Genomic DNA, 26,714 nt, shown 5'->3' on the forward strand with positions numbered 1-26,714 from the left:
ATTGTTTTGTGGCAAGAATCAAAGATCCCCAATGCTGCTTGCTCCTCTCATCCCTCTGGTTCTCTGACTTTGACCAGATGGACACTGTCTGTTTCCTTCTCTCTGTAAACTGACCTCCTGGACTTAGTGCCATCACCTGCTTAAACTTGTGTCCTGTGACAGGCACATCCTACTCAACTGCTCCTGTCCCAGTTCTGCTCCCATCTACAAGTGTTAGTGGCAATCAATGTCAGTAATTACATATGGAATTACATAGGGAAAAGGAAGGTGGACCCCTACCACCAGTTTAATTCAACCATAGTTCACCTTGGAGACTTAAATAGGTAAGGCCTGCGCTTGAGCTAATACAAAGAGATGGAGGTGTAGGGAAGAATACAGAGGACCAGGGGACAGTAACTCCTATTCAGAGCTTTTTTCTCAAATGCCAAGGGAGCACTTGTGCCAAACTCATTTGTCTTGTTGATAGGAGAATTTAAAAAGTACTTGTCATAAGAAAACACAGAAAATAATAAGGTCATTTGATCCTTTGGTCAACACATCTACATCTATTCTTAGAGTGTGTGCTGGAATTCCTGGCCAACAACTAGTTCTTTCTTAATGACTGTGCTTCTCTTTGTCCTATCCCTGATTGCTGTGGAAGTGTTCCATCTTCGAAAGTTCTCAACGCCTCTGCACTTAGCACAGTGCCTGATGCATTATACATGCTCAGGATTTGCTTGATCAATGAAAGTCATTTCTTCTGTCAAAGAAAGGTATTTCAATGGAGAATAGCTCTCACAGTTTTTACCCTTTCTCAGCGTATTATCTTAGTAATTATAGCATTATTGTAAGATTCAACTAAATTAATGCTCTTAAAGTGCTTGTAACAGTGGCTGTATGTTTCAAATTATTTTTATTTCAAGGCTTCTCTTGCAATTCAATCCTTTCTAAACTTCCTCCATTCAAGACCACTATTTATTTCACAAGAACTGACACTGTTCTTTGTTTGGGGTCACAGCTGATGCATTCTCTATAGTATGGGGATATCAGCAATAGTTAGAACATTTTCTTTGACAGAGAGTCTAGGATGACCAAAGACTGGTCAAAGTTAAGGTTCCCATATTACAGGATGAATTGTGTCCCCATTCATGTGTTGAAGTCCTACCCCCAATACTTCAGAAGGCAACTATAGTTAACAGATAGGATTTTTAAAGAATTAATTAAGTTAAAATGAGGCCATTATGGTCAGCCTTATCCCGTATGTCTGGTATCTTTATAAAAAGAGAGTAGGATACAGACACACACCATGCAAAGACCATGTGAAGAGCCTGGGAGGAGATGGCCATCTACAAGCCATGGAAAGTGGTCCTCAGAAGAAACCAATATGGCTGACACCTTGATCTTGGACTTCTAGCCTCCAGAACTATGAGAAAATAAATTTCTGTTGTTTAAGCCACACTGTGTTATTTTGCTATGGGGACTCTAGCCATCTAATATCCCCTAAGACTCTGGGATGTCAAAGATGAAAGAGGGGAGAAACCTAAATGCAAGATGTGGCATTGCCAGTGGTTACTGAGTAACCTGAAGAAACATTCTCAGGACTGAGAAGCTGAAACTCCAGACAGACCAGCCCCTGGATTTGAGCTTCAGCCTTATCTTCAGCAAAGTGACTAATCTCTGTGAACCTTAGGTTTTTTTCATCCACAAAGGGGAAAAAAAGCAACTTACATCATAGAGTTTATGTGAGAGTTCATTGTAAAAAATGGATTTTAAGTAGATTGTGCCATACTGCACATACAATGAGTACTAGTAAAAGTAGCTCTTTTATTATTAATAACATTACTATCATTACTTGATCTTTCAATGTCTTGGTTTTAATATTTGTAAAAGAAGATATCTGTGCCTGACTAGCAGGGTTGGTGTAAAGAAGAAATGCATGAATATTGATGAATAAATATTTCAACCACATATCATGATGTGAGTGGTCTGTTCCAAGTACAAAGGATAGCTTGTGTGTTCTTTGGAGAGAATTTGAAGACGGTAATACAATTGAATAAAATTTAGTTTCCTTTAACAATGTCAGTGATGAAATGTATGTGGGGTGCATCTCTCCCACCCACCTCCTGTGAGATATTATAAACTAAAATGAGCCAAATCAAAATGAGATTAAAAAAATGATTGTTACAATTATATGCTCTTCACATCTTCTGAACACTCTATTAAGTGCTAAGCTAAGCACTTCGCAAATTATGTCGTTCAGTCTGTAGCCTCATCCTATAAAGTGGGTTTATAAAAGGAAAGTAAGGTGTCCAAGGTCATGAAGTGCACAATGGGACATGCCGTTGGAAGCCCGGGAGTCCGACTCCCTGAACAAACTGGTTTTGTAATAGTCCTCATCATGACTTAGGGAATACCCACTTTCCTCCCTTTCCTGTGCAGTGTACAAACAAGGAAGAAGCATCTCAGATGTTTAGCTGGACCCCATAATTAGCCCACATATCTCCAACTTGATCTTGGTGACTGTCATTCTTGATGTGACCTATTCACACTGGCCCACTGTCTGGATCTCACTCATTTGGTGATTTATGGACCATGTCAGTGTAATTTAGTGTCTTAATGCTCCTAGTCAAGGACCATCAGATGTCTTCCAAAGCCTCCGATGTCCTTCAGAGAGAAAGAAGTAGAATTCATATGTTCACAGCTTTAGTGATCTTTCAATGAAAGGAAAAGAAAATTGAGCAAAGAATCAATAGACCTAGGCCTTTGGCTCTGAAACTTATTGGTTATGTGGCTCTGCCTCTGGCGGTTACTTCCTCTAGCCTCCATATTGCTACAGCTGCCACTCTTCGGCTTTTGACTTATTTACAGATTCACCTTTTCCTCTGGTTCGAGAGTCCCTAGAAAAATAAAATGTAATCCTATATAAAAATAATGTCTGTTTATTTGAGATCCTAGAATCTAGAGAGGCCATAGTTGAGAGTCTGCAAACATTTGACTAATGACTGTATTAGAGGGTGGAGTTAAATAAAATTCTTTTTTTTTTTTTTAAGATTTTTTAGTTACTTATTTGAGTTATAAGTAAGGGGGGAGGGGGAGAGGCAGAGGATCCTGATGTGGGGCTTGATCCCAGGGCCCCAACATCATGTCCCTAGCTGAAGGCAGACATTTAACCGACTGAACCACCCAGGCACCCCTAAGGCAAGTGTATGAATGGGCTTGCTGGGGTCTGTAGTTGTATGCATACCTGACTGCATATACGGATAGTCCTGAGAAATGAGCTCAAGATTTTGCCTTATTTTAAGAACTACTGACTAAAAAATATGAATGTGATTCTGTATTTTAGAATAAAGAGAAAAATATCACGGAGCAAAGACAGACCATCTGTGGGATTGAAAGAAGCCTCAATACAAAAGAGTATTTCAGAAGTGAAGAATAATATCAAAATTCCTCCTAGGAAGGGACACTGTCAAAAAGAAGTAGCTATACTTTTATGTTGCATTCCTGTGGCTTTCAAGATAGATATACGAATCTTGAATCTAAAAGGAATACCAGAGTTTATCTATTTTGGTCCTCAATATTCAGTTGAGGAAATCATGGCTCAGAGAGAAGAAGGACTTTGTTAAAGATCAAACAACTAATTAAATTTGAGTCTTCTGACTCCTTTTTTCTTTCTATGAACCTATTCTTTCAGTGGAACTGTTTCTTTAATGAAATATATTACCTACGGAACCCCAACATGAAAACTGAAATAATGGAATTTTTCACATTGAAGGAGGTCTTGGGCCTCTGGAACTGAATCATATTCCCTAAAGCTTGGATCTGGAAGAAATCCTAGTTTGAAATCTACTTGGAAAATCCATGCTAGCTTTCATACAAGTGGTAGTGCAAATTAAAAATGCAAATTAGTTAAGAAAATTTTACATGATTGTTAAATAAATAGATCCTTGCAGGTGAAAAATTGAAGGGTGTCCCCAGTTTAAAACTCCCTTTTAAGGACACGGAGGCACAAAATATACCCCTCCTCTAAAGATTTCTAGCAATATGTCCTTGGTCCCTGCATAAGCTGTCAGAGCAGACAATTGTCTGGATGGATGATGGATGACATTTTTTAGATTTTTACTTACCCTCAGCGGTCTTTGGCATGATATATAAAATGTCTGTTTTTTGGTTCCTGTCTCAGTCTTTTCTTGCTTGCTTTTGAAGGGATGGCATATCTCAAGGAGATTATTCTTGTTCAGGGGTGGCACTTGCTAGGTCTACTCAGTCTTGTCACCTGAATGGTGATGGGAAAGCTGTGCTGGGTCCAAAGTCATTGTTCTTTAAAGTAGCCAAGGTGGAGAGTGAGTGGGCTAGCCTTCAGTGTGGAAGTGGAAGGGACCAGCTTCTTCCACAATGATACTTGTGGAATTGATCACCACAGGATAGAAGAAATGGAAGCCTTTTATTATTTTATGCCATAAGAATGATTTTTCAAATGATTTTTTTCACCATCTTACCTGACCCTCAGTTTGTTTCCTGTGGTTAAGATTCTCCTATGGTTTGTCTCCCTCTCTGATTTCATCTTGTTTTATTTTTCCCTCCTTCCCCCTGTTCTCCTCTGTTTATCATATGAGTGAAATCTTATAATAATCGTCGTTCTCTGATATACTAATTTTACTTAGCATAATACCTTCTAGTTCCATCCACATCATTGCAAATGGCAAGATTTCATTGTCCTTTTTTTTTAAGATTTTATTTATTTATTTGTCAGAGAGAGAAAGAGAGAGCACAAGAAGGGAGAGTGGTAGCAGAGGCAGAGGGAGAAGCAGGCTCCCTGCGGAGCAAGGAGCCCGATGCGGGACTCGATCCCAGGACGCTGGGATCATGACCTGAGCCGAAGGCAGCTGCTTAACCAACTGAGCCACCCAGGTGTCCCAAGATTTCATTGTCTTGATGGCTAATATTCCATGTATAGGTATATACCACATCTTCTTTATCCATTCATCTATTGATGGACATCAGGCTCTTTTCATAGTTTGGCTGTTGGGGACATTGCTGCTATAAACATTGGGGTGCAGGTGCTCCTTTGGATCACTACATTTATATCTTCAGGGTAAATACCTAGTAGTGCAATTGCTGGGTCTGTTTTTAACTTTCTGAGGAACCTCCGTACTGTTTTCCACATTGGCAGCACCAGTTTGCATTCCCACCAGGAATGTAAGAGGGCTCCCCTTTCTCTGCATCCTTGCCAACATCTGTCATTTCCTAAGTTGTTCATTTTAGCCATACTGACTGGTGTGAAGTGGTATCTCATTGTGGTTTTGATTTGTATTTCCCTGATGCTGAGTGATGTTGAGCATTTTTTTTTTCTTGCCTGGTAGCCATTTGTATGTCTTCCTTGGAGAAATGTGTGTTTATGTCTTTGGGGGCAGACAGTATTTTAGCCTGGCTCACAATGGTATTCCCACAGAGCCCTCCCCAAAGCCCTGAAGTGTTGATAAATACGCATACTTTAAAGAGTTAATTAATCAGTTATGGGATGTGAAACTTAAGTAAAATGGAGGCAGGGACATTCAGGATCAAGACAAGAAAAATCTCTAGATGGTACCTGCAGCCCATGACCTGAGAAGCAAGGTGTTGATAGTAGCCAGTTGAAGCCAGTAAGTCAGAAAAGAAGTTGGAAACAATTCAGACCAGAAAATACCAAAGATTTTTTGGTGAAAGTGGGACCTTAGGCCAAGGAACCAGGGGAGACAATGAAGATATGGGGACAAGAACTACAACCAAACTAGTATCTGGCTAATTCTACCGCAGTGCCTCTTCATTACCTGGAATTGCTTTTATTGGTTCCTGCGAGGTGATTGTTTTCTAGAGCACCTTAAAGGTCCCTCCTGATACCTGATGGTAACTTTTAGGCCTTTGTTCAGGGACTGTGTGATGAAGATAAGTCAAAGCCTGCATGGGTATAACCCAAATGGATTCAACTCTTGTGTGATCCATCTTTCCAAATGTAATAGCCCAGGAGTGATTGAGAACCACGTGCTGATTCTGAATTATAATAAAATGGAAGTTTCCTTTCTCCTGGCAGAAGTCTGATGGCCATCAAATTCTTATCAAACATTCCTTTAAATGTGAAATAATCTTTGAGACTATCTCAATGTAACCTCAATAATTAATCACAGCATTAAACTTACTTTGCATTTTGGAGATACAGAAAAAGGAAATGTCACACATACAAAAATTGTATATATATAGTTGTATATGTATTGTATGTACTACACACATAAATTGTGTATATATATAATTATATATATGTTATATATATTTTATACATGACTGCATTATATCCTTTTTGTATATCACACTGAGATATATTTCCATAAAATGAAAATTTTAAGGAAATAATCTGATTAAGTTTTGCCTTCGTGTACCTGGGAGATGCCTAGGAGGATTTGGTTTTACTAATTGGGGTATTTCACATAGTAAGTTCCTTCCAGACTTACACTCAAAGTTTCCATGATTCTGAGCTACATGCTTTCCCTGCTAATAGAAAGTTTATCAAACGACTGATTTCCTTAGTGTTGTGTCTGCAAAACCCTTCGTAGCTATTAATCTAAGCCTTTTTCCTTTTCATTTTAAAAACTCACGTTTCTCCAAGGAAAATTCAATCCACTTAATCCTCATTGATTGGCATTTAGTGCAGCAAGATGATGTTTTGTGAGAAGTCTGGGTGTCTAACCAGCAGTTTGATCAATTTGTTATGCTTCTTGTCATGCTAATCATATTTTGCACCTGGAAACCATGTTTCCCCTCAAGTCTTCTAACTTCATTTAAAGCCCGTGTCATTTCTAATTTGACAATGGAGAAACTGAGGCATGAGCTATTGACTCTCTGAGCTTAGTTTTATTCACAGCTCTGTGCTACTGGATTCCAACACAGCTCATTCTCATCTTTCCTTTTAAAAGAAAAGGTATCTTTTTTTTTTTTTTAATCGTTATGTTCTCTAGTATGTTCTGTGCCCTTGAAATACTTATTTAAGTTTTCAAGATCCCTGAACCATGGTTCCTTCTCCTATAAAATGGGAGAAACAATATTTACCACAAGGAGTTTTTATAAAAATGTATTAAGTTGACTTACAATAAAGAACCGAGTGTAGTGCCAGGAATATAATAAATGTTCAGGAAATACGGAGGTGGGGATACAGAAGGGAAAGACATAAAAGTAGTGAAGGCTCTCTGAGAATTTCCTAAGACAGGCTTCTCTAAGTCTAGTGCAGGTGAGCCAATGTTGTCTGCTGTGTTTTTAAAAGTATAGATTTTGGGGGCACATTTAAAAAACAAACCAAATCAAGTCCCTAGAAGTGCAACTCAGGAATCTGAATTTATTTTTTTTTAAGATTTTATTTATTTATTTGACAGACAGAAATCACAAGCAGGCAGAGAGGCAGGCAGAGAGAGAGAGGGGGAGGCAGATTCCCTGCCGAGCAGAGAGCCTGACGCAGGGCTCGATCCCAGGACCCTGGGATCATGACCTGAGCCGAAGGCAGAGGCTTTAACCCACTGAGCCACCCAGGTGCCTCAGGAATCTGCATTTAAACCCTCCTTCCCACACATGATGCCTGTGTACACTTGGATGACTAGTGTTTGTAAGTCTACAGGCAATGCTGTAACCTTTCCATGGAGGATTCTAAAAGTCCAAGGAAGCCCTAAGCAGAGAACATCCATTGAGTAGACAGGGAGTTTTAAAGGAGTTGGAACTGACTAGATGGGAAGGTGCTCAGCAAACAGAACAGAAGGTAAAACTTGCAAGTCTACCTAGCAGGACCCTGAGAGGCAGTCTAGGAGATGGGAAACATCTAATGGGGCAGGTACTTGTGAATGGATAATTCCAGGACTTGCTCCTATCCTTGCTTCCAGATACATGGGTTTTCTTCTCAACAATGGAGAAGGTATGTTGGTCGTTTCCTTAGAAGAGGGGATGATTTAAAGAAAACTCTTTAAAACCAGCCTTCTTTGGCTTCTGTGGTTTGATTCAGCATTTATCTTCCTTTCTGTTGTTCTGGCCTAACGTTATGTCTCACCCATTGTGTTTGTTGTTCTATCTTATATCCCTGACTTTCTTTCAAATTCATTGCCTCTTGCTAACAAGGACCTAAGGAAGAAATTCATGTCTGCTTTTTATACCAAGAACATTTGTATGTTCTTGTCAAACGTAAATGCAATTGGTTGGTTAAACTGGTTGCCCTTTTCCAGCTGATTAGTAGGAAACTTGGAAAAACTAACAGAACATCATGCCTGCTTTACAGGGGTCTAATATTTGTCTCCATTTCTTTTGAAACTGAATTGAACATGCCATATTATGTTTTATATGTCTTTGAATAAAACTTTAAGGTTTTTTTTTTTTTTTTGCAATAGTAGTATATATCTAAAAACTTGAAGATTAGTTTAATCCCCACCTTGTACACTAGTTTGTACAATTGGGCCCTGTCTAGTTCCCTGTTTAGTGTTGGCAAAATATATAATCCCCAAATTTTAACTTAGTTTTTTTTTTCTTGCTTTTATTTTAAGTAAAATAAGTGAATTTAGGCAGCATAAGCAAAAATAATGGAATTTATTATAAGGATATTGGAATGGCTTATGTAACCCATGGTCAGTTCTATAGATGGGCTCTCAGGAAGGACTAGGACAGTGGTTCTAAACATATCTGTGCATTGGAATCACTCTGATTTAACAATACTAATGCCCACGTCCCATCTCCATAGATTATCATTTATTTGGTCTATAGTGTAGTCTAGACTTTGGAGATTTTAAGAGATTCCCAGCTGATTTAATGGACATACAGATGTAGAAACTACTGGATTAGAAACAGAAACTGGAAAGTCTTCAGAACTCTTTTTTTTTTTTTCCTTATTTAATCACTGATTTCTGCTTGATTTTTTTTCTCTGTCTGGACAGAAGCCTTTTCAGTTCTGTGACCTACACTGAAGAAAATATGGTCATGCTTCAGCTCACAGATTTTCTTGTTATAGGATCAACTGCTAAGAGATCTTCAAGCTCAATTCCACATTTCAGTGAAAAAAATATTGGATTGACTCATCATAGACCTAATTGTTATCCCACAGACAAATAAATGTGATAAGGATGATAAGCAGAGTAATTGTTCAAACACGGGTACTAGTTACCTAGCTCCATGTCTTGGAGAAAGGGTGAGTGTCCAGAGAAGATGGAGGTACTGTGAGCTGGATGGACATCCAGGAAAGGTATACATTTTTTTAGAGGGGCCCTGCTAAGGTCTAAGAAATCATCCTGTGGTTGACTACATTCTTAATTCCCTAAATGTTGATTCCCCAGGGCTCCATCTGTCTGTTGGGATGTCTTTAGAGTAGAATCACAGTCAATGAGAATTGAAATGATTGCAACAAGCATTTACTCAGTGCTTATTAAGGACCAGGCAATGAACATGACATTTTCAGTAGCCATGACTTTAAATTCTCATAGGACTTCTATGGAGTAGCACTATTATCTCCATTTTATGGATGAGGACACTGAGTGATAGACAGGTTACTATCCAGCCAAAGACCTTCAAATTAAACATGGTGATGCAAAGTTTTGAGGGCAACAGACAGCAGAGCTGTAGTTGTTAATTTCTTACAGTGATGTAGAAAGAGTTGCTCCCTCCTCAGTGACAATCTTCAGGAAAACTCAACCTTATACCAGTGGATACTAAGTTCTCCTGATTATCACAGTTTGAAATACTCCTAAGAGCCCAGACCACAGCTTCTATAGTAGTATGTTGGACCAGATCTTTGGACCAGACTCTAATAACCAATTGGTTTGTTCAATTTGAAACAGCCCTGTTGAGAAGATCATAGGACTAAACTATTAGGGCCTTGGTATATTTGAAACCAATGTTTACACCCGCACTACCTACATTACCTCTGATATCCCCATTTTCCAAAACTGAAGGTCTAGAGACTCACTAAAGCTAAGTGTCTTTTCCATAGTCATAGAGTGATTGGAAGACTCTTGAACTTTAACAAAAAGGCTCTATGAGATACAGTTAGTTCTAGTTGATAAATTACCTTGAATATAGATTTGGCACTGAGCTGTAAAGATAGATTTCAATTGCCTGAAAATTAGTACAAACAGGATTCATACACCTTCCCCCACCCCCCAACTGGCCCCCACACTGTCCTTGTTGTTTGTAGTAACAAATATCAAGATAGCTCCATGTGACTAATGCCTATCCTTGGAAGAGTTCACATTCAACTCTGCCCCCATTGGCTTGTTCAACTGCAGCACTGTGCCTAGCTGTCTCTTGGAATGTTTGGTAATTAAATGCTAATTTGTTGGTGTGCTCTTTCATTTACTTTATAGTTGCTTTCTTATAAATATTTTTATTAGTTTCGTTAATAATTAAAATTTACCACGCAGTTTCCAAAAAGCATGTCTTCATTGGAAATAAACAAGAAATAACACATTATTACCACTGTAGGATAGAGACATTCTCATTTCATGTTTCTAAGATCTGTTGGGGGCTCCCCCATGGTTCTCTTCTATCAGCCTCATATCTCTGCTTATTGTTTTAAAGTCTTGTCTTAGCAGTACCTGGGGTCACAGTTGGTTGAGAGTCTAATTCTTGGCTTTGGCTCAGGTCATCATCTAAGGGTCGTGAGAGACCTCCATGTCAGGCTCTGTGCTCAGGGTAGAGTCTGCTTAAGACTCTCTTTCCCTCTCTTTCTCTCTCTTTCTCGCAAATTAATGAATAAGTATTTTTTTTAAATAATAAAAAAAAAACAAAGTCTTCTTATATATGAGGTAACATGAGGTATTTCCTTCAATTCTCTTGCCTCTGTGTGGCATTAGAGATTGTATACCTTCCGATAAGGAAGTGTTAGTATTTCTCACTACCTTTAAGGAAGGAGCTCTTTTTGCTTTCTAACTGAAGTATTTTTTTATAAATTTCTTTCCAGTGATGAATGCCATGTGAATAATAGCTATAACTGGTCACTTAAATATGGAATTGGGCAACATTGGGAATATCTCATCTCCTGAAGACTACTAAAGATACTGAGGTATTGAAAACTGTGTGGTATCCTCTGCACTGGTTGTATACCTATAAGCTACAACTGTACTTCCTCACTGACAGTTGAAGCTCTGTTTGGGGGTACCCACAATTAGCATATTCAAATAGCCTTCTCATCTCTTGAGACCATTTAATTTCTTTATGAATATTGAACCAAAAGGTTCTGCAGAATTTTTCTGCTTACATAAAACCTGCCTGTGAGGTCTACCTTGGGTCTTCATACCTTAATGATTATTGATGCTTATAATACCATCTTATTTTATTTTTCTATATTCCCCTTGGCAGAAATTGCTTATTTTCCACCAAACCCATTCTCTCCATGTTTACAATAATTTAATTCAAGTTAAACCCATGGCGCCCAGCTAGGGGCTCCATTTTACAGTGACTTACAGCTAGGTATAGCAATGGAAATCAGGTTATTGACAATGGAATGAAAATTGTTGGCTTTGACTTCACACCTTCACTTTCCTGTCATTGGGAACATAGATGAACCTCTGACATGGCTCCAAATGTACAGATAAGACCAGCACTAATGAAGGAGCAGAAGATGCAAGGAACCCAGGTCTTCATGTAACTTGCTGGAATAGAGTCACCATCAACCTGAAATGCTGGTCTGGTGTTACATGATAGCTTCCATGTGCTTAATGCCTTTTTATTTTGCAGTCCCTTTCTTGTAGCAGCCAAACATATATCTTAAATAATACATTCCTTGAAACCTGATAGAAACACGAAATTTCTACCCATTCAACTAACCTGATTCTCACACTAAGAATGAGAGGAAGGGATTTGTTATTTATTATCTGTGTTATAGGGATTAGGAAAGTAAGGCTCAGAGATGTTAATTGATTTGCATGGTGCCAGGTAATGTGGTAAATCTGGAACTTGCAGGAGCTCTGATACAAAGGACAAAGGTCTTGTTCATATACTATCTAATCTCTCTCTCCTATAACTTGCAGTTTAAGATACAGTGAGGTTTGGAAAGCAAAATAAGACTTTCCTGTCTCTAAGAAGAGATTGATATTTATGTAATTAGCTAGGGTACTGAATAGAAAATGAGACAATTGTAAGAACTGTAGATATAAAATCACATGAGGACCAAAGGTAGATGAGACTAGTAATTGGGGACATTTGGATACAGCTCTGCAGAGAAGATGGACTTTGAAGCAAGTCTCAAAGGATGGACACAATTGAGTAACTGCATGTGTGGTATAGGAAATGCATTTCAGACAGAGAGGAAACTATAAGCAAAGGCAAAAAATGCAGTCCAATAAATGTAGGTGGTTTAATGTTGGGAGGCAGCCACATGTCATTGGATGTACTTGGGCTTGGTAGACAGATATGGTTTTACATGCTCCCTCTGTGGGATTCTAGCTGTGTGACTTTGGGCAAGTTGTTTGACTTTCCTCAAAGGCTCCATTCCTTCTTCTGCAAAATGGAGGCAAAGAAATCTACCTAGGGGAAAAAATATCTATATTAATACAGCTTTTCCCTACTGGAAAATAATATATTAATCTGTCTTTTGATGATTATTACTCTATTGACATGGCTGAACCATTTTAGGAAATTTTTGCAGACTCTGGCATGGGTAGGGAGTCTGCTTCTCCCTCTGTCTGCTGCTTCCCCTGCTTGTGCTCTCTCTCTCTGTCTCTCTCACTCTCATTTTCTCTCAAGTAAATAAATAAACCTTTAAAAAAAATAGCATGCACTAGGCACCTGGGTGGCTCAGTTTGTTAAGCAGTTGCCTTTGGTTCAGGTCATGATCTCAGGCTCCCTGCTCAGTGGGGAGTCTGGTTCTCCCTTTGTCCCCATGCCCCTGCTCTTGCTCTCTCTCTCAAATAAATAAAATCTTAAAAAAAAAATAACATGCACAGAATCTATTTGATACAAGGTTAGGATCCTAGAATTTTTTTTCTTTTTATTTATTTCTCTATCTATCTATTTCTCTATTTATTTATTTAAAAGAGAGAGACTGCAGGAACATGGGGAGGGGCAGAGGGAGAGGGAGAAGGAGAGAATAGGAAGCAGACTCTGCAGTGGGGCAGGGCTGCAGTGGGGCGGGGCTCGATCACACAACCTTGAGATCCTGACCTGAACCGAAACCAAGACCCGGATGCTTAACCTACTGAGCCACCAAGGTGTCCCCTGAATTTTTTTCTTAAAGAACTAAATTTGTACAAATAAATAAATACAACAGGTGACACCTCAAACTCAGCTTCCTATATCATCATTGTCATTTTTGCATTTTCATATGTGAATCTCCAATTTCATTGTTTTAGGCCTTTGCAGTGTCTCTGCTTACACACACTTACTAGTAATAGGAGTAGTAAAAATAATCTGTTCTCTGAATAAATCCATGAAAATGTTTCTTTGCATAACACCCCCCAGGGAAAAGTGCTTCTATCCTCACTGCAAGTTGGGTTTGAAGAGGATCTAGCAATTGTCTTCATTTCCACAATGTTATAAACATTGTTTTTTTTCTAGCTGGTATTTTCTGTTGTGGTACTGCTGGATTTTTTTTTTTTTTTTTTTTTTTTTAGAAGAGCGATTACCCAGGTAGCAACCTTTGTTTCCCTTACCACAGGTGGACAGGAGTGATGTCATAACGTGGTGAGTGTGCAGTGGGTCTGAGACCAGATGGTCCAGGTGCTTAAGCATTCAGAGCAGTAGATGCAGGCTAGTGGGATCATTTGCAATTAACTGCAGCATCAGCAACAATTTTTTTTTTGCGGGGGGGGGGGGGGGGGGTCTATGTTGTTTTTAGTCCTACTACAGTATGTCTAGAAACTGTATCTTTCCCAGTCAGTGGACTGAAGGAACTAGAAGAGCTTTATTTATTTTAATTTGTTTCCATCTCAGATTTCTTCTCTCCTTATGGCTTTTAAATAAGTCAGTGAAAACAGTAATGTCTAAATGCAACTTACTTACTTGCACCTCTTAAGCTCTTCATGGAAAAAAACCGGTAACCATGGTCCTTAAAATATTTGGTTCATGGATTTCATTGAGAAAAACAAAGCAAGTTCCTGAAATACAGTGCAAACCATCTCAAGGTGTTCGTTGATCTCCTTTCCTAAAAGAATCTAGTCCTGTCTGTGGCCCTCTTCTGCCACTAGTTAACTGTGTGTCCTTGGTTAACTTACTCATTTTTCATATTTAAGCTAGTTTGTGTTTCCCGGTAAATGAAAATTGTAATGAGATGATTTTTAAGGCTCGTTTTAGAGCTGTTTTTATTCTGTGATGCAGGACAAGACAAACTATAAATAAAGGGAAAATAGGCAGGGGGCAAATCAATGCACTATTAGGAAAGTTCAATGACATGCCCGGTTAGACTAGCACCTGAGCGGCTAAGCCTTTTCTTCCTAGTTATGGTAATCTTGGTAGTGTGTCAGGTTTGAGAGAGCAATGCTTGTGTCTCTAGGCAGAGTTTAGCATGGTGGTCAATCATTCTACCTGTACATCTCTCACATTCTGCTCTCTGCTTTTTCACGACGGTGGCCCCAGCAGGGAGTGCCTTCCTGCTTCAGTTCTGTGCTGTCCTCAAGCCTGTGCTCAGGCCCTTCCTGTTGCTGTACCTCTTGCAAGCACCAAGGGGGCTTGCATCTTGTCAGGCACTAAAGGAGAACCTTTTATTCATTTCTTAAATCCTCTGATATTGCCAATTTCTCATTCCCATTGTTTGTTTGGGGGTTGTTTACCTCTGTTGTTGTGTTCTTCCGTATTTTGCTTGGCAAAGAAGACAAGGTTTGAGTTGGAGAGCTGTGTCAAACTTGCAACAATAGGAAAGTTCTTACAGAGATACAGAGTTTGGTTGCTTAGTTATAAGGAGGGGGATGGTGGGAGAGTTAATGAGATCAAAGGCTAGATAGGAAGTTAGAAGTCAAACACAGTGTTTGGCCTGGAAAGTGAGTACTGAAAAGGGCACAGTTGGGATTTATTATTTTTAGTGATAATGATATTACCATGTAGCTTAATATTTTTCATATATTATTAACTCTTCAGAACCAGTGTGCCTGTTTTATTTTGGTCCTGCTAGTTACTAGCTATGTGACCATTGACAGATTACTTAACCTTTCTGTGCTTCAGTTGTTGTTGTTTATTTAAATAATTTTTTTCATTAAAGGAAAGAAAAAATAACTCATAGGTTTGTTGTAAAGAAAAGAGGAAGTTGGGCTGAAGTCACCCCTTGTCTTGGGCTTCATGGTCTTCAAAATGTTGAAGGATGGGAATGCCTGGGTGGCTCAGTTGGTTAAACATCTGCCTTGGGCTCAGTTCATGATCTCAGGGTCCTGGGATGGAGTCCCACATTGGGTTCCTTGCTCAGCAGGGAGTCTGCTTCTCCCTCTGCCTGCTGCTCCCCCTGCTTGTGCTCTCTCTCTCTCACAGATAAGTAAATACAATTTTTTTAAAGATTTTATTTATTTATTTGACAGAGAGAGAGAGAGAGATCACAAGTAGGCAGAGAGGAAGGCAGAGAGAGAGGAGGAAGCAGGCTCCCCGCTGAGCAGAGAGCCGATGTGGGGCTTGATCCTGGGACCCTGAGATCATGACCTGAGCTGAAGGCAGAGGCTTAACCCACTTAGCCCCCCAGGAGCCCAAGTAAATAAAATCTAAAAAAAAATTTTTTTTTAAGGATGAGCATATAGAAATTGCTGGATTAATCATCATCATCCCATTATTATTATCATTGTTATTCTCTGTTAATCTTGTGAGATAAGAATAGTTAAGGGAAAGTAGTGAATAACGATAAAGTGAGTCCTCTTAAAACTTGAAGAGTTTATTGATTGGAATCGACAGCACTAAACCAGATGTGGCTGGGAGCCCTTCTTGGACAGGATAGCTTTGGGAAAGATATTTACAGAGAAAAGGTACAAATAAAGTAAGGAAAATTATTGATTGGCTATAGCTTAAAGCCTTGTTGGCTATTCATGATTAGTTGTCCATAGGTTTCAGTTTCACAACCATGAGACATTTATAAGCTTAGGTTTTTGTTTGCTTTTGTAGGCCAACATGGCGTTAGGGCCACCTCAGTCTAACGGCCTCCTTGCTAATTAATTTAACACTGTCCACATTTTACAAACAATAAAACAGACAGAACATGTTAGTAACAACAAAAAACTTAATGACTAATGCACTTTTTTTTTTTTTGTAAGCAAATAATGTGTTTCCCAAGCAGATAGTGGAAGGGGACAGGCGGCCCTAGCTTAGCAGCCTAGAAAATAAGACCACAAGTCATCCTCACCCAGTGCAGACTCGGCCATCTTTCCTGGAGCAAACCTGGGAAGATTCACTTCTCCCAGGCTTCATGCTGAAAACAGCTTCCCAGGTCAGAAGCCTGGGGCTCAACTTGGCCACTTTGCACTGAGGTTCTTTTCCTGCTGATCAATCCTGACCTTCTGTTTTGAAGTTTAAAAGCCTCCAAAGCCTTCTTGGACATCAAATAGCTCTTACCAAATGCCATTTGGGCAATTTAAATGCAAATGAATCGGCAATATTTGGGCTGCTTCCAGTTAGCTTGCTTGTGCTTTCCCAAACAAAAGAGGAAGCTGGGCTGGAGTAACCCTTTGTCCTGGATGGCCTGGTGTGGAAGTAAAATTGCACCGGACATTTGTTAAAAATAGCACTATAGATTTTATTCAGTCTCCTGTAGCAGGTGAAAGAGACTTCATTACAGGACTGAGCTCAGTTCTGCTGAAGCAAAAGGCAGGGCTGTTTTGTTTTTATTATTTATTATGTATGTATGTATGTATGTATGTATTTTTTGCACTGGGTGAGTTAGTGGAAAATTACTGGAACACACTGGGGGAAGGTTGGTCAAGATGATTAGGCTCTGTGTATGTGTGTGTGTGTTGTTAGTGCTTTATGCCAAGTTTGGTTCCTACCCTCCCATGCAGACTGGGAGATGGTGGGGTGGGGTTTCAACATTATCCCTGAAGATAATGTTTCAGAGCAAAGTCTCCCTGGTCTTTAAGGGAAGACATTCCTGAATTGTAAAATGTAAGAGGCTGGGGGAAGATTTACATCTCAGAGGGGCACAGAAAGAATTTGTCCGAATTTAGTAATGCTGAGGGAAATGCTAAGGTTGTCTTAGTGGTGTTCAAAAACCTTAAAAATATTGTTGAAGACAGTGGACTCCCATGCTCTGAATCTAGCTTGCTTTGGTTTCAAAACAAATGGATGTATTTTCATGCTAGAACAGGATATAATACAGGTGCACAGCGAGAAAGAAACATACATCTGGGGGCGCCTGGGTGGCTCAGTGGATTAAAGCCTCTGCCTTCGGCTCAGGTCATGATCCCGGGGTCCTGGGATCGAGCCCCACATCGGGCTCTCTGCTCAGTGGGGAGCCTGCTTCCACCTCTCTCTCTCTGCCTGCCTCTCAGCCTACTTGTGATCTCTGTCTGTCAAATAAATAAATAAAATCTTAAAAAAAAAAAAAGAAACATACATCTGAAGTAAGGGGAAAGAAATCAGGTGTCTAGTTTTGTCTGTGCAGTTCATTATATGGGTGGTCTTAGCAAATCACATTTGTCTTCCTGGGCCTCAGTTTCCCCATCTGTAAAATGAAATAGCTGACCTCTGTGGTTCTCTAAGGGACATTTCAGATCTTTTATTTTCGATGACGATATGACTCTATGGAACTCTGATGAGGAGGAAAAAGCGCTTAATGAAGGTAGCTGTATTCCTTTTTGGGATAAAACTCTTTCTTTCTGAGAGCTCTTAAGTGGACCTTACGAAAGGTTTTGAGAGGGAAAGAGGATTGGTATCACCTGGTTGGGACATGTTAAAACTGAGGGACCCAACCAGAAATAGCCCCACTCATACATAGTTAGCTTAATTTTCAACAGGGATGCAAAACAATTTAGTGAAAAACAAAAAAGTGTTTAACGTAAATGGTTCTGGAACAATTAGATAGACAAGTGGAAAATATAGTACCCACATTATACCATATAGAAACTGTAATTCCAGACGGACCATGAACTTAAAGTACAAACAGTAACTAGAAACTTCCGGGGGGGGGGGGGAGAGACTATCTTTAAGAATATGAGTTTGGCAAATATTCCTCAGAATATAAAGGCATTTTTGGAAAATAAAAATTAGATATAAAAACAACAAAAGCCTGAGGCACCCGAATTCCTGAGTACAAAAATCCTTTTCTTTTTCTTTTTTTTTTTTTTTAAGATTTTATTTATTGATTTGTCAGAGAGAGAGGAGCAAGAGTGAGCACAGGCAGACAGAGTGGCAGGCAGAGGCAGAGGGAGAAGCAGGCTCCCTGCCAAGCAAGGAGCCCGATGTGGGACTCGATCCCAGGATACCGGGATCATGACAGAGCTGAAGGCAGCTGTTTAACCAACTGAGCCACCCAGGCGTCCCACAAAAATCCTTTTCACAGGGAGTTTGGGCTCCTCTTGGTTTCCTAGGAAAAATATAGTAGGGCCCAGAAATTTGGGGAAGATAATAATGTTAATAAGCTGTAGCCTTCCCACGTTTTTGGACGTGTTCCAGGCACTGAGAATCTCACCTGTTCTAATTCAATTAATCCTTAGCACAGTCCTTGCAGTAGGTACCACTATTCTCATCTACAGATGAAGAAACTTGCTCAGATCCTCACAACTGGAAAGCAATGTCCCTGAGGCGCAGCCCCAGGGAGGCTGACTCCAGGCAGTGTGGCAAAGACCATCTGTGGCACAGACGGTGAGGGTAGGTCCCAGGCCAGGAATCACTGAGCCAGGATCCAGTAAGAGATTCCTGTGGAGAGGATGGGGAATGATGCTGTTCCTTAGTCTTAGCAGCAATGATTTCTGATGTGTAGTTTTAAGTTCCTCTTCCCTGGTATTTCCCCCCCTTCCTTTGTCCCTAACTTTTTCGGCGGGGTGGGGGGGAGACAAAACAAAACAAAAAACAAGGCTTCACCAGAGGCGTTGGGTTAGAGGTGCTGGAGGACCCAACAGTGGGGGCCAAGCTTGTGCATGGGCTGCAGGTGATCAGGAGAGTAGAGGAGAGGGGAGGGGATTTAAGGGGAGGGGTGAAGCTGAGTGAGAGGAGAGAGAGGCCATAGAGATGGTGGCAGGTTATAGGACAGTCAGTGTGTGGTGGGGACAGAGCCCATCAGGGCAGATGAAGACCAAGTTGTGAAGAGGAGTTTGAACTGGAAGGTGACAAGCACCCAGCAGGATCATTTCAGCCTCGTTATGAGGGAATACTTGGGATGAGGAAAAGAATCCTAGGTCCCCAGAAATTATGTGATGTGGATCCACCCTTCCCTACCCCAGGGAAGAATGGGTCACTTTTGGCTGCTCTGAATTTCAGAATATTTAGTTTATAGGCAACCTCTCCGTCTCTGGAACTGTGTTGAAACATCACCATTCTGAATCCTTCTTGGTCTTCAAAGATCAGTTCAGATCTATTGCTCATCATAAAGATTTTCTTGTCCTTCCAGTCGACATCGATTTCTGCCTTCTTTGAACTCTAAGAAGCACTTAGAGGCTAAACTGCCCAATCTAGCACTTGCTCTAAGTTTGCATTGTAAATTAACTGCCTTATGTAAGGCAGTCATCTCTCCCAGACTGAAACAGGGAACTTGTCTTGATCTCATTTTTCTTTTACGGATTGTCTAGCACCAGACTGGGCACACGGTGCGAGCATCGAATTTACTTGCTCATGCAGCTAGTTCTCTATCTAGCATTGTAGCCAAATGCACACAACACTTAACAGAAGGTTTTCATAAACTTTTGTTGAATCAAATGGTCCCAACAACTTTATCCTTAATCTAATAAAAGATTTCAGGTACATTTTCCCACACAAACTTCTCCTTCTCCTTCTCTTTCTTTATCTCTTTCTCTCTTTCCCTCTCCCTCTTCTCTTCCTCTTCCTCTTTCTTTCTCTCTCTCCCCCTCTCCCTCTTTCTCTCCCTCTCCATCTTTTTCTGTCCATACCCCCTGCACCTCAACCACAAGATAGATAGATCCCATCTAGGATGATTTTAACATCAAGAGCCTGGATATAGGATACATGTCCTGATGGCAGACCTGCCAGCGTTTTGAAGTTGAGCACAAGGGAAAAATTGAAACACAATCTTTTCTCTATGCAAAGTATGCTTTGGTTTTGCATAATGCATTGTGCTTCAGGTGCCAAGTTCCAGACACAAGGAGAATTAATGGAATAACATCGGTAAAGGGCTTTAGACTCCTCAGAGGAAGTTCCCCAGCCTCATTAAATGTAATATTATTCCAGTTATAGAGTTTAGTTAAAGACAACAAAATAATATTTTCCTGACTTTATTGCTAATTTCTCCATGTTTGGCAAAGCAAGCTGCGCTCTGCATTCACAGGCTCTGTCACCCTTGTGGATCACAGATTTGCACTTCAGAACAGCCTGCACCCGGGTACCTATGAATGTGAACTGTGGGGGTAGAGAGGAGCATGCATTTCTTTTAATATTTCTGTGCCTATAGCTCTTGTCGTTCTGCACGTTATTACCTATGAATATGCTTTTATTTCCTATTGAATTGCTAGTGTCTTAGGGGCAAGGGACCATACTGCCTTGCTCAATGTTTTGTTCCCAGGGGCTAGCACAAATGCCTGGCATATAGTGGAAGTGTCATAAGGAGTAAGTGAATGAGGGTGGCTCAGTTGGTTAAGCATCTGACTTTGGCTCAGGTCATGATCTAAGGGAGGGTCCTGGGATCAGGCCCCATAGCTCTGCACTCAGCCAGGAGTCAGCTTCTCCCTCTCCCTCTGCCCCTCCCCCCGCACATGCGCTCTTTCTCCCTCTCTCTGTCTCTGTCTCTCTCTGTCAAATAAATAAATAAATAAATAAAATCTTTAGGAAATAAAAGAATAAGTGAATGAATGAATGAATGTACCTTTATCCAATAAAAATTAAGACTGAGAGACTGAAGGAATCTAGAGAGAACAAACTAACCTCTATGTTTGGATGGGAACATTCTATGAGCTTAGAGGAAAGCCTTTCAGAATGTTAACTGAGATCTGCCACCTTCTACTGGAAGCAATCTAAATTCATTACAATGTACACATTTCAATGGAGGCCACCAGAGACCATGCCTTGACCTACAGAGCCTCTATGATCTGGCTTCTATTCCTTTGATCCTATCTTCTGTTACTCTCCCCTGTCAGACTGACTCTGCTCCAGTTACTATGATCTCCTTGCACTTCTCAGATATACCAGCCCTCTTCTAGGTCAGGCCCTTCACACTTACCATGCCCTCCATATGGATGGTTCTTTCCAAGATGCCCTTTCTCTTTTGGAGTCACATGAACAGGCTTCACAGAGAGATCTTCAGGGACCACTCCACCTAAAACACCATCTCTCTTACTTTCTTCTTCAGAAAGGCCATCTCTTAGTCTTCACAGCACTTAACACCACCCAACATTTATTATATATTTAGTTATTTTTTTTAATGTACTAATTCTGCCATTCCCCACTCCAGTGTTTGCTCCATGAGAGAAAAAATAGTTTTTGGCTTATTGCCACTTCTTCATAATAATATTTGCATGTAGTAGATATTTAATACATGCTCATTGAGTAGATGGATGGATAAATAAATGAATGGATAAACTTCAGCATGGACTGTGGGCCTAACACTGTATCAAGAGTCAAAAGAACTTCGGGTTTTAGGTCACTCTTCTGTTCTTTCTAATGTAGGTCTCAGTCATGTGATTTCATTTTTCTGAATCCTAAGACTACCATTAAGGAAATATAGTTAACACTACCTACAGTGTCTCAGATACCTGGGTGGCTTAGTTGGTTAAGTGTCTGCCTTCGGCTCAGTTACTGATCCCAGGATTCTGGAATCAAGTCCTGCATCCAGCTCTCTGCTCAGTGGGGAGCCTGCTTCTCCCTCTTCCTCTGGTCCTCCCCCCTACTCATACTTGCTTGAGCTTTCTCTCTCTCAAATAAGCAAAATCTTAAAAAAAAATACTGTCTATGATATCTAAGTTAGAGAATTGTTTTGATGCTATAATAGTTATTTCTTAATATATTTTTTAAAAGATTTTTTTAATTTATTTGACAGAGAGGCAGGCAGAGAGAGAGAGGAGGAAGCAGGCTCCCTGCTGAGCAGAGAGCCCGATGCGGGGCTCAATCCCAGGACCCTGAGATCATGACCTGAGCTGAAGGCAGTGGCTTAACCCACTAAGCCACCCAGGTGCCCCTATAATAGTTATTTCTAATAATAACAACAATGATAGCTTAATTTACTGAGCCCTTAATGTGTGCCCAGTATTTTGTTTAGTGTTTGGGTAATTGTTCTCTTTCAATTTTTTCAAAAATTCTATTATCCCCATTAAGCTTTTCCTTGTTTGTAAAACAATGATAACAATTATCTTCATCTTGCAAAAAAGAAAGGCAAACAGAATATACATGTAAGGGAGCACCTGTGTGGCTCAGTTGTTTGAGTGCCCTACTCTTGATTTCGACTCAGGTTATGGTCTTAGGGTCATGATATCGAGCCCTACACTGGGCTCTGTGCTAGGTATGGAGCCTACTTGATTCTCTTTCCTTCTGCCCCTCCCTGCTTATGTGCTCTTTTTGTCTCAAAGAAAAGACAAAAAAAAAGAAGAAGAAGAAGAAAAAAAAAATATAAAACTATCTTGCAAATAGTAAAGCCCTTTGTGAATGAGAGGTATTCTCATCAACAAATTGTCTGTGTTCATTCAGTTCCATAGCGAAGGTCCTCTGAGTTAGGCTTTTATATCAGTGCCTTCATTCATACTGTGTGTAGACACAAAATAGGTGCTTGGCACAGACATGGTATGCTGACAAATGTTTAATAACAGTCTCTCTGAGGGAGAAAATCTTCTGTAGTATCTGCCAATTTCCATGGTGTAAATGCTCCCATCCATCCTGTTGGTTACATGCTACCAACTTGAAGTCACTGAACTTGTAATTGGATGTAGATGTTGACAGTCAGCTCTCTTCAGCCAGAAGCATGTTCCCAATGTGTTAGTGTTACACAGTCTTCTAATAGCTGTATTTCCCTACAGTCGCCTCTCTCCTTTCTCCACAGGGCAGCCAAAGTGGTCTTTCTACATACAAGATACACTCTTTGGTTCGAAATTCTTCATGGCTTGCCACTCTCTCATTGTCAAGTTAAAGATCAAATGTCTTAATATTGTCTTGTCCTACAAAACTCTCCATGAGTTCTCCTTGGCCTGTTCCCTAGCTTTGACTACTTTTTCCAAACATAGTCCTTTGCTTCCACCACTCTTGAAGAAGCAAAAGTTCAGGGAGGGTGTCTGCTGTGATCATCATTGTTTCCTCAGTTCTTAATGTAGTACCTGATGCTTGTTGGGTGAGCTATGATTGTAAGATGTTATATTCTGAGTACAGAGTCTTTGGCCTTGTTATACGATGTGACTGTGCATTTGCCCAGTATATGCACACATTTCAAACTTACGGGATTTAGCTTGGCAGAGAGCATTATTGAAGTTGCTTTATGTCTGGTGCATTATTTTTCAATCGAGTCTCCCCTGGTGCAGAGCTGGCGGGCTGCTCCTCCGTGACAGATGTGTTTGCTTTTGTTGAGTCACCACCACAAGGCGCATTATCAGTTTTACTAATGTTTGCTCTCCTGTACTCTAACAGGTAGTGTGATTCATCCAGTCAGTGCAAGTCAGGAGACGGATGCACACAAAAATCTGAACCATGGGATGGGTTGCACACAAAATTTCATCCCCAAGGGGAAAACATGGAAAACATGACTACTGCATGCATGGGTAATATGTGGACATATAAACAAAGATAAACACTCATATTTTTATTCTTGATTATTTGATTCTGGAAGCATTGCAGATCTGTAGGATTGGGATGGATCTTTTATTACTTGTTGCTAAGTACCAGTTTGCCAGACTGTGCTAGACTCAACACATCTGAGTTAGCTGGAGATAATTTTCATATTCAGTTTCCTCTGTTCAGAACTTACTTTTTTTTTTTTTTTTAGGAGAGAGCAAGGGTGGACCTGGGAATCCGCAGTTTTTAAAAGCTCCAAAAGCTCTAGAGCTGATTCATACAGGCATCCAGGCTTGAGAATGCATCTTTTATACCATGTATACCTCATATGGGTAGAGGGACGGTGTTTCATTTTGCACGCCAACTCTAACCAGTTGGACATGGTTGCCTGGAGTCCTACGTTTGGGAAGAATCTGAGGAAGCTTCATGAAAAGTGCCATGCTTAACTAGTGATGGCTTTAATGAGCTTGCATGGGAAGGTAGCAGTATTTACTCCTTGTAGTTGATGACCCCTGTACTGTCCAGCCACGTAAGTTCAGTCCCCTTTACAATGGCTTGAACTGTGTCTTCTCAGTGTCTCCTGGGACATTTGCAAGGAAAAGAAAGTTCCAGTGCTCTCAGGGTAACATACTCCATCTCACCATGGCTCTTTCTCATTTGAATTAAAGATCTCTTCCTGGGGATACCTGGGTGGCTCAGTTGGTTAAGCGACTGCCTTCAGCTCGGATCATGATCCCGGAGTCCCAGGATCAAGTCCCACATCAGTCTCACAGCTCCACGGGGAGTCTGTTTCTCTCTCTGAACTCCCTTCTCATGTTCTTTCTCACTCTACCTCAAATGTATAAATAAAATCTTAAAAAAAAAATATTTTTCTGAGGATTCCATTCAGGTTGAAATTTTATTCCTTGGGACCAGGCAAAACAAGTCTACAACTTTTACCTGTGATGGCCCTTCAGCTATGGTGTGGTTGTGATCATAATACCTTTGTTCACATTTGTTCTACTTCAGGATAAACTGAGTCCCATTCTTTTTATGACAAATCAATTACCCCTACCCAATGGTGGTCATTTTCTTCTAGACATTCTTCAGTTTGATAACATCCCATTACACATGTGCTGCCCAGAACCAGACATTCTTCTCTAGCTCTGGTCTAAGCATCTGTAGAAAGAATAAGATTACCATCACCATCAGTTGGTTAATTAGTTAAATAATTACTTAATTATGGTAGCCTTTTTGGTAGGTATACTGTATTGCTGACTCAAACTCTGTTTTTTTGACAATTTTTTTTTTTTTTCCCATATGATTTTCTGCCAGTCCTTCTTACTAGTGCACTGGAGCACTGGAGTATCAAAACATAAAGCCTACATTTTTTTTTTCTCTTTAAATTGCATCTTGTTACAGAAGGTCATTCTATATAGCTCAGGAATATTCAATGTATTGAGAAAGCTATCAGTATTTGAGGTTAAGCAGTTCTGAGTTTGAATCTTGGCTTTTCTTCTAAGTAGTTGTATGAACAGGAGATTTCCATGAAACTGTTATGTTGTAGTCCTTTAAAAAACAACTGTAAACCATGTAACATCATCTTCTATTATGTATGGATTTTTAAAAATTATTTCCTTAATCTCTCCAAACACGCATAAAAATAAGTATATTATTTAACATATTAGAACTTGCAAACATTGGGGCACCTGGGTGGCTCAGTGGGTTAAAACCTCTGCCTTCGGCTCAGGTCATGATCCCAGAATCCTGGGATCGAGCCGCACATAGGGCTCTCTGCTCAACAGGGAGCCTGCTTCCTTCTCTCTCTGCCTGCTTCTCTGCCTACTTGTGATCTCTGTCTGTCAAATGAATAAATAAAATCTTAAAAAAAAAAAAAAGAACTTGCAAACATTGATCATTGCCTAGAGAAGGGAAAATTATCCCTTAAAACATGTTTAGGCAGGAGGCCAAGTCATCTGCCAACCTCCAAGAACATGGAGATGAAAATGACAGACTGTGCCCCATCTGAACCTTCATTCACCACCATTCACCACCATTCGATAACCCTTCTTAGGGCCCAGATCAGCAGCACATTTCTTGCCAACCATCATTAAATGTCCAAGAAGACTTTTGTCATCACCCTCTGCTACAGGAATCTGGGGTATATGCTTCTCGGGAGTCACCAGAAAATGTTTTGGTGTATGAGGGGGAAGGTCATGGACAGCAAGGTCATCCTCATTTTGAGGTCATCCTCAAAAATGATTTTGGCTGGGATTTCCTTGTGAATGGTCTTCTTGAACACTGTGTCTTTGCCAGTCCACCTGGCCTGAGTCTTGGTGAAATCATCTGCCATCTTGGCCTTTCTCCTGTGTGGCCGCCCCAGTAGCTTAGTCTTTTTTTTTTTTTTTTTTTTTTAATTTTTACTTATTTATTTATTTATTTTCCAAAAAAGTCTGCCCTCTAGAGTTATTGGGATACAGTATTCTCAACATGCTACAGTCTGGAATGTGGCAAAGATTCAGGAAGTGCTGGTTATTATTTTCCTGTCATCAAGTTCATTTGCTGATTTCCACAGCTTCCTGTTAGTTAACCCTTGAACAAAACAGATCTGATTTGTGTGGGTCTACTTTGACACAGTTCTACTCATATGCAGATTTTTTATGTTACAGTTCTATAAATATATTTTCTCTTATGATTTTCTTTTTTTTATTTCTTGACATTTTCTTTTCTCTGGCTTACTTTCTTGTAAGGATACATATATAGTACATTTAAAATATGTGTTAATCAACTGTTTATGTTACCACTAAAGCTTCTAGTCAATAGTAGGCTATTGGGAAAGTTTCTGAGGAGTGAAAAGTTATACATGAATTCTCATCTGTGCTGGACAGTCGGTGCCCCTAACCCCTACATAGTTCAAGGGTCAACTCTACATGTAAGGTCAAGAAAAT

The 26,714-nt window shown here is 40.1% G+C and overlaps 1 protein-coding gene and 1 pseudogene across 1 annotated transcript in view; one reads left to right on the forward strand and one right to left on the reverse strand.

Annotated features, from left to right (window-relative positions):
- Positions 1 to 26,714, forward strand: part of LOC125083006 (5E5 antigen-like) — a 579,485-nt gene that overhangs the window by 371,520 nt on the left and 181,251 nt on the right. The window lies entirely within an intron of this gene.
- LOC125083205 (adenosine 5'-monophosphoramidase HINT1-like) lies at positions 25,739 to 26,119 on the reverse strand (annotated as a pseudogene).

The sequence above is a fragment of the Lutra lutra genome, chromosome 13, assembly GCF_902655055.1.
Source record: "Lutra lutra chromosome 13, mLutLut1.2, whole genome shotgun sequence".
NCBI lineage: Eukaryota > Metazoa > Chordata > Mammalia > Carnivora > Mustelidae > Lutra > Lutra lutra.